Source organism: Eschrichtius robustus, chromosome 12 (assembly GCF_028021215.1).
Source record: "Eschrichtius robustus isolate mEscRob2 chromosome 12, mEscRob2.pri, whole genome shotgun sequence".
Lineage (NCBI taxonomy): Eukaryota > Metazoa > Chordata > Mammalia > Artiodactyla > Eschrichtiidae > Eschrichtius > Eschrichtius robustus.
In genome coordinates this window covers 40,263,750-40,272,106 of record NC_090835.1, presented here as the reverse complement: position 1 = coordinate 40,272,106, position 8,357 = coordinate 40,263,750, and positions in this window count along the sequence as shown.

Here is an 8,357-nt window from a genome sequence, read left to right as displayed (position 1 = left end):
CGGGCTTTCTCTAGTTGTGGGGAGTGGGAGCTACTCTTCGTTGCGGTGCACAGGCTTCTCACTGCAGTGGCTTCTCTTGTTGCTCTAGAGCGCAGGCTCAGTAGTTGTGGCGCACGGGCTCAGTAGTTGTGGCTCATGGGCTCTAGAGCGCAGGCTCAGTAGTTGTGGCGCATGTGCTTAGTTGCTTCGCGGCATGTGGGATCTTCCTGGACCAGGGCTCGTACCCATGTCCCCTGCATTGGCAGACAGATTCTTAACCACTCTGCCACCAGGGAAGCCCTAATTCGTTTAATTCTTACAACAGTTCTATGAGAGAGGAATTGTCCCCATTTTATAGATGACCAGATTTGTTGTTATATCCCCTGTACCAGTGGCGACTCCTAGAATGAATGATTTTATGAGAGAGGCAGAGGTACAGCAATCAGTCCTTAAGAAGACTTGTCTTTAGATAGCATGTTTAGAGCAAATACTCTGCTTATTTAGATTGTATATTTATTTTAGGTGTCTGGTTGAGATTATGACCACTACCTCTGTTTTGGGCCTACCGTTAAATTCATTAAATATTTAAAAAGCTTTTGCTGGGGTGGAGGGATAAATTAGGAGGATGGGATTAACATATATATACTACTATATGTAAAATAGATAACCAACAAGGACCTACTATATAGCACAGGAAACTATACTCAATATTTTGTAATAACCTGTAAGGGAAAAGAATATGAAAAAGAATATACATATGTGTAACTAAATCACTGTGCTGTACATCTGAAACTAACATAACATTGTAAATCAACTATACTTCAACTAAAAAAATAAAAAGCTTTTGCTTTCAAAGTTTTGTATTATGCAAATAATACAAAATAATTACAGCCTTAGAAAATACAGATAGTTATAATTTTAAAAAATCATCCATAATTCTACCATCTTCAAAGAAACAATGGTCAACATTTTGAACTTTTTGTATGGACATACATTATAATTATACAGTCAATATTTGTTTCATGGTTAAAGGAATGGAAAGTCCTTGCCTGAGCAGACATTTCCTGAATGGGATTTGCCCAAGTAGGTTGACATACTGAAGCATTTCCACCAGCAATCCAAGTATTGGAATGAAAACAGTGTCAGAAATGTTAGAGAACCTTTTTTTTTTTTCCTTTTTAAATGTTGTTGGGGGCTTCCCTGGTGGCCCAGTGGCTAAGACTCCGTGCTCCCAACGCAGGGGGCCCAGGTTCGATCCCTGGTCAGGGAACTAGATCCCACATGCCACAACTAAGAGTTCACATGCCGAAACTAAAGATCCCGCACACAGCAACAAAGATCCCGTTTGCCGCAACTAACACCCGGTGCAGCCAAATAAATAAATAAATATATAAATATTAAAAAAAAAAAAGTTGATGAAGTGCTGAGGATGACTTTTTTTTTTTTTTTTTTAATGTTTGGGTCCATGGATTGTGAAATAAAAGCAAAAGAAAAGGAAGAATTTAACCAAACCCTTTTCCCCATTTACTCAGGAATGCTCTCCAAAGTCCTGGAGCAGCTCTGGGGGGAAGGGAAGAGCCCTGCGCTGTGAATTGAGAGGTCTGAATTCTAATCTAGCTCTGCTTTGGGGCAAGTCAATTTTTGTTCACTCGTTCATTCAGTCTCTACTGTGAGCCTACCAATTTGCCAGATCCAAACAGACAGGGTTAATGCTTCCTTGGAGATTTGCCTGGAATACTCTTCTTCACTCAGCTAACACCCACCCTTTCGAGAAAGCTCTACCCTCAGATACCCTCACTGACACATTCCCCTGTTACCATCCACATTCCAGGCACCACGTGTTTACACTGGTTTCTGTGATAATTTAATCCCCCCCCCAAAAAGATTATAAACTCAAAAGGATAGGGACCCCCGCCTTTCCTTTTCTCTACTCTAGTGCCTGATTCAGGGAAACCCTCAGTACATATAGATCGAATACATGCTATGAAGAAAAAGTGTGACTGCTTTGAGAGTGTTTAATAAGGGAATCTAATCTGGTCTGGTACCGTCAGGGAATTACTGAGGAAGTGTCCGGGAGGATAAGTACTTAGGAGGTGGAAGAAAGCGTGTTCTGGGCAGAGGGACAGACCCTAAGCAAAGTCTCTGAGGCTGGGAGGAGGTCGCCCCCCACAACCTTGTGGCAGAGAACAAGTGGGAGGGGATGTTGCAGAGGGCGCAGACTCTGCAGGGGCTTGTAGACCACATTCTGCAAATTTATCTCAAGGGCAATGGGAAATAATTGAAAGGTTTACATTTATATTTGAAAAAGATAACCCTGGCTGATTTAATGTTTTACATGTGCCCATTCTTCTTTCACCCACCTGTGCTGTTAGCCAGATTGGATTTATTCTGCATGGTTACCTGAGGCAGCGTGAGCCTCCCTGGAGGCTACAAGGTTTCAGATTAACACTAAAAAGGAAAGTCAGAACTAACAAAGCTTTCCAAGATGGAATGAGCAGTCCACAAGTCTGTATAACCAGGGTCTTAGATGCTGTGGGGGTGAGGAGTACCTAGCATCGAGGGTTCCCAGATCCTAGTTCTACATTACAGTTATCTGGGGAGCTTTGACTTTTATTTAGTTATATATTTACTGAGTTCGCAATTCATTTACATGGGACAAATTCAAATGATACCAAAAAAGTCCTAGACTAAATCTCCCTCCCATCCTTGTCTACCCTGTTTCCTCCCCATTGGTCATCACTGGCCAGTTTTGTGTGTGTGTGTCTCCTAGACCCTGTGTCTGTGCTAACAAGTGCATGTACATATTCCGCCACACATACTTTTTATTTTTCACAGACGGTAACAACATGTTATAAACACTGTCCTGAATCTCGCTTTTTTCCACTTCATATATCTTGGAGTTCCATATTAGCAGACAAATTTCCTCTTTTTTTTTTTTTTTTTAATGGCTACCAGTTTGGGGAGCTTGTTTGAAAATAGAGATTCTCTGGTCTCCCTTGGATATTTTGATTTCATAGGCTTGGTGTAGGGCCCTGCCTGGAATCTGTATAATCAGAAAGCTCTATGAATTGTTCTGAAACACAGTTTTGGGAACCACTTAACTGAATGACTTTTAACGCCACTGAATTCCAGAGATCCCACACATTATTCTAATACATAATTTGTGTTTATCCTGGTTTGTGCTGGGTAACAAGCTCTGTAGGATGGTATTCTGAGCACAGGCTAAATCTTGTGGTTAAATGTCTGCTCTGGGATAACAAACTTTTCTAGCAGAAACCGCCCCCCCACCCCCATTCTTTCACGGGTGCTTCCCGAACAGTGAAACCCACCCCCAGTACTTTTTCGGCCTCCTGTCTTATGGCAGAGAACTCCCAAATTCCCATTACTGATAGGAATATCTTGCCTGAATTCCTGCCCCACATCTGAATTCACCTAGAATGGCCCGCCGGCAAATCACAACTCTACTTACCTCAAGTCCACTTACTTCTCTCTCTTTCCTTCCTAACCGGACTTGTGACCCTCCCTAGTGCCCTTGGCAGGAAAAGGCACCGGCACCTTCACCTGCCTGTTCCCACCCCCCCCCCCCCCCCCCCCCCCCCCGCCGCTGCTGACCTGATCTGGCTGGACTCCCAAGCCCTTGACTTGTAAATGCTCTTCCTAAATGCAAATCTGATCTCCTCTCACCCTCTGTTTGAAGCCCTTTCCTGTACCCCCCAACTGCTTAAAGCAGGGGCTCCCATATGTTTTGGACCCATGACCTGGAACACACATATCAAAAAGTTTTCAATACATCATTTACTCAATACTACCTGTAATACACTGTTTTCTCTTTTATTTTTGTGACTTAAAAAATCCTAGCTATGAAAAAATTTAAAACTTTAAAAAAATCCTAGCTATGGGTCCCTAAAATAAATGTGTTATGATGGCCTGTGACCTACACTTTGAAAAGCAGTGGCCGACAGGCTCAGTAAGCTAATAATGGTGTCAGCAGGACTCCTTTCATCTCAAAAGCTGTATGAAAAAATAATGTGGGAATTCCCGGGCAGTCCAGTGGTTAGGACTCGGCGCTTTCACTGCCGTGGCCTGGGTTCAATCCCTGGTCAGGAACTAAGATTCCTCAAGCTGCCCGCAGAGCGGCCAAAAAAAAAAAAAAAAAAATCTCAGAAAAATTCCTTCCCATTCCTCTTGTTTTGTGTAGTTTATTACTTGGCTCAACATCCCTGTTCTTGCGTTCATTCACTCAACAAATGTTTACTCATTGCTTACTGGGACAAACCTTGTGCTACAAATAAAATGCTACAATCCCTACCCTCAGCCAGCTTACATCTGCCAAATAATGTCTCACAGAGGAATCCTTACAGTGAAGAAAGCATTATCATGATAATGGATGCTGTCTGGGGCGGGCTGGTGGAGCTAGGAGGAGGGGTGGAGATGGAGACTCAGAAAGCTGGAGTGGGGAGGGAGGGGGCACTTCCCAAAGGAGATTAAAGCTACTGAAGCTTGAGGGTGTAGGTTGTTGGAAAAGGGGGATTCGGGGTGGGGTGAGGTGGGGTGATTTTTAAGGAGAGGAAAGAGGCCTCAGAAGCCAGGAGGTGGGGATACTACTTCTGCAGAATGGGCTCGTGGGAATGGCTGTGAGGACACAAGTGGGAGGAAGGGGACAATTCTTGAAAGATTGAGCATGCTGAAGGGATTGGCCTCATCCTGTGGACAGGGGAGGGTGTGGAGGGTGGATGAAAATTGCTGCAGGGTGGATCAGTGGGGGAGAGTGGGGAAGCCTGGGGAACAAGGAAGGGGCTGTCCAAATAGTTCTGGTGAGGAATGGCAAGATCCTGAACCGAGGTGGTGGGAAGCAGGGTGAGGGCTCAACAATGGGAAGAGGGGTGTGAGTGACTTCAGGAGCTGAGGAAGGAGATGGAGCCACTGGGTTTTCATAGCTGAGTCATTGAGGTGGGGGAGGGAACGGGAGGAGTCTAGAATGATTTCTAGGAAAGGACTTAAGCAGCTGGGTGGGTGGTGGCATTATTTCAACAATAGGAGGCACAGTTCTTGGAGGAATCTGATGAGCTCAGTTTTGGGCTTGTCTACTGTCTGGTGTTGGCACTCGGGAGAGAAATTTGGAGTTCATTAGCATAAGGATGATAATGTCCACTGAGAGTGTGCAAGGAGTGTTTTAGGAGGCTGGCTCTGGAGGGCACCAGCACTGAAGCCTGGATGCAGCAGGAGAGGCCCAGGAAGGTGGGGCTGGAGAAGCCACCGCAAGGCAGGAGTGGCCAGTCTATGGTTCAATCCTGGTGAATGAAGGGAGTCACTGAAGGGGGCCACGCAGAGGTCTTCATCGTGTTGAGTGAGTGGTAGAGGTGGGAGGTGAGGAAGAAGCCACAGGAAGGCTCTGGGATAGCAAGAGATGGCACAGAAGGTATAGTACGGTTCAAAGTGCACCAACAAGCACTTAAACAAATGTTCATAGCCATGTTATTCATTTTAGCCCCAGCAGAGAGCAACCCAAATGCCTATCAATCATAGAATGGGTACCTAGAGGTTCTTCCATACGGCAATGAAAAGTAAAAACTACACAATTGGGACTTCCCTGGTGGCGTAGTGGTTAAGAATCTGCCTGCCAGTGCAGGGGACATGGGTTCGAGGCCTGGTCCGCGAAGATCCCACATGCCGCAGAGCAACTAAGCCCGTGCACCACAACTACTGAGCCTGTGTACCACAACTACTGAAGCCCATACGCCTAGAGCCCGTGCTCCGCAACAAGAGAAGCCACCCCAATGAGAAGCCCGGGCACTGCAATGAAGAGTAGCCTCCACTCTCCGCAACTAGAGAAAGCCCTCGCAAGACAACGAAGACCCAACGCAGCCAAAAATAAATAAATTTAAGAAAACAAAAAAACAAACTACACCATGGATGAATCTCACAATCGATGTTGAGCGTAAGCCAGACGTGGAAGAGGACATACTGTTTGTCTCCGTGGCATAAAGTTAAACAAAAAAGAAAGTCCTGCTTTTTAATCTTGGTGATAGAAGTTAAGGTCCTGGTGATCTCTGGGGGTGGTGGTGACTAGAAAAGGCCATGAGGAGGACTTTTTACATGAATGTGCTCACCTTGTGGAAATTCACTGAGCTGCATGCTCCTGATTTGTTCACTTTCCTGCATGAATAGTATATTTCAGTGAAATGTTTCCTGTTAGTAACAAAATAACTTTCCCTTGACCCCACTTTCCCCTCCAGCTATATTCCTTTCCTTCATAATAAAATGCAAAAAAGTTGTCTCTAACTTCTCTCCTCCCATTTTCTTTTTTTTTTTTTTTTTTTGGAAAAGTATTTTTTTATTAGTTATCTCTTTTATACATACTAGTGTATATATGTCAATCCCAATCTCCCAACCTCCCATTTGCTCTTCAACCCACTCCAACCAGACATTCACCCTGCCGACTCCGTGGAAATGGCATCTGGCAAGTTCTCCAGGGACCTTCATTTTGCTGAACCTAGTACCAATTCGTATGCCTGTCTTACTCTGCTCAGCAGCCATCTGTTATAGCACTGGATACAGTTCACTACTCCCTTCTAGAAATATTTGCTGCACTTGGATTTCAGGACACTCTACTCCAGATTTTCCACCTCTGTCCAGTTGCTCCTAAAAAAAAAATAAGATGCTTTAACAACATTATAAATCAACTATACTCCAATAAAAAATTTTAAAAAAAATTCTTTGGAGAGGTCATGACAGAGGAAGCCATTTGGCCACTCAAGGGTGGGAAGCAGGCACAGGGAGGGAAAACAGCCTTGAAGTTCTTCTGGGGCATGGCGGCCTCTTGTTCCAAGTAGCAGCAGCATAGAGCCTGGCTCGTAGCCAGAAGGAGAAATGTTTGTGGTGTAAATGAAAACTAAGGATGTGAATGTTATCCTGAAGGCAGTGGGGTTAGAAAGGGCCTCTGAGACACCATCATTCCTCTCCACTCCTCTCCCTGCAAGGAAGATGAACTGAACTTATGGCTTGGGGTGGTGAGGCAGGTCACTGGGGTCCCTTTTCTCTTCTGAAAAGGTTGACTTTTTCTGCTGCTCTTCCCCGGTGGACATTGGCATAGCACCCAAAGAGGCCACCAGAGGGCACTTGTTTCCCAGGAGAATATTCTTGGGGACCGAATTGAGGAGTGTTGTTGGTAGAAAAGGCAGCTAGAGGGACTTGCCACGTGTGAAAAAGTGAATGCACCCCAGTCTCTGGGGCTCTGCTTCTAGAGCCTTTTTTTTTTTTTTGTCTGCGTTGGGTCTTCGTTGCTGCACATGGGCTTTCTCTAGTTGCGGAGAGCGGGGGCTACTCTTCATTGCGGTGCGTGGGCTTCTCATCGCAGTGGCTTCTCTTGTGGCGGAGCACGGGCTCTAGGCGCGTGGGCTTCAGTAGTTGTGGCTCACGGGCTCAGTAGTTGTGGCTCTTGGGCTCCAGGTGCGCGGGCTCAGTAGTTATGGCTCGCAGGCTTAGCTGCTCCACGACACGTGGAATCTTCCCGGACCAGGGCTTGAACCGTGTCCCCTGCATTGGCAGATGGATTCTTAACCACTGCGCCACCAGGGAAGTCCCTCTAGAGCCTTTTTCAGGGTGGGACAAGCTCAGGGCCAGGAGCCCCAAACCTGTGTTGCTAGTCTTAGCTGGCCCTTTATCTTATGTATCAGCCTCTTGATCACTCTTGGTCTCGGATGCACCCCTCCAGGATATGGGAGGAATGACTCCTGATCAGTGTACCACACAGAGACATTAGCAAGAGAGAACAAAGCAAATAGTGTAAACACTTCTCAGAAGTTTGAAATAAACTTCTGAAAAGTGAGTCTGACTCCCTCTGGAAGTCAGAGGTCCTGACTAGCAGCTGGGCCCTCCTTACAGCTTGCACCTGGGTGCTATTCACCTCACAGATTGTCCTGGGAGGAGAGGAAACACTTTGTGCCAGGGGCTGGAAGGGGCTGGAGACCAGGAAGCTGGACCTGTGGTAACATTGCCCTGTCCCAGTCTTTCTCAATCCCTGGGCCTCCGGGAGGTGAAATTGTTCCTGGGGTTCCCTCCTGTCCTGGTTGAGTTAGAGCCTCTTGTGCCATCCTGCTGCTGACTGGTTGACAAAGGCCCCCATTAGGCAAGGTGCCTTGTTGGGGGGTGGCAGATAGAGGAAGGGCTCATGGTTTTGATAAAAGAAATTTTCACATATTGAGGTATGGGGGAGTCATTCTGGCTTATACATGAGTTAACTTGAATTTTATGGTAACTGAGACAGCCTGTTTGTGGCCTATCAAACATACATTGTATATCTGTTTTAATTATTAAAGAAAAGGGCACATTGACCAGAAGTAAAGAATGCCCATGTTAAAAATAAAGCTTAGGGTTTA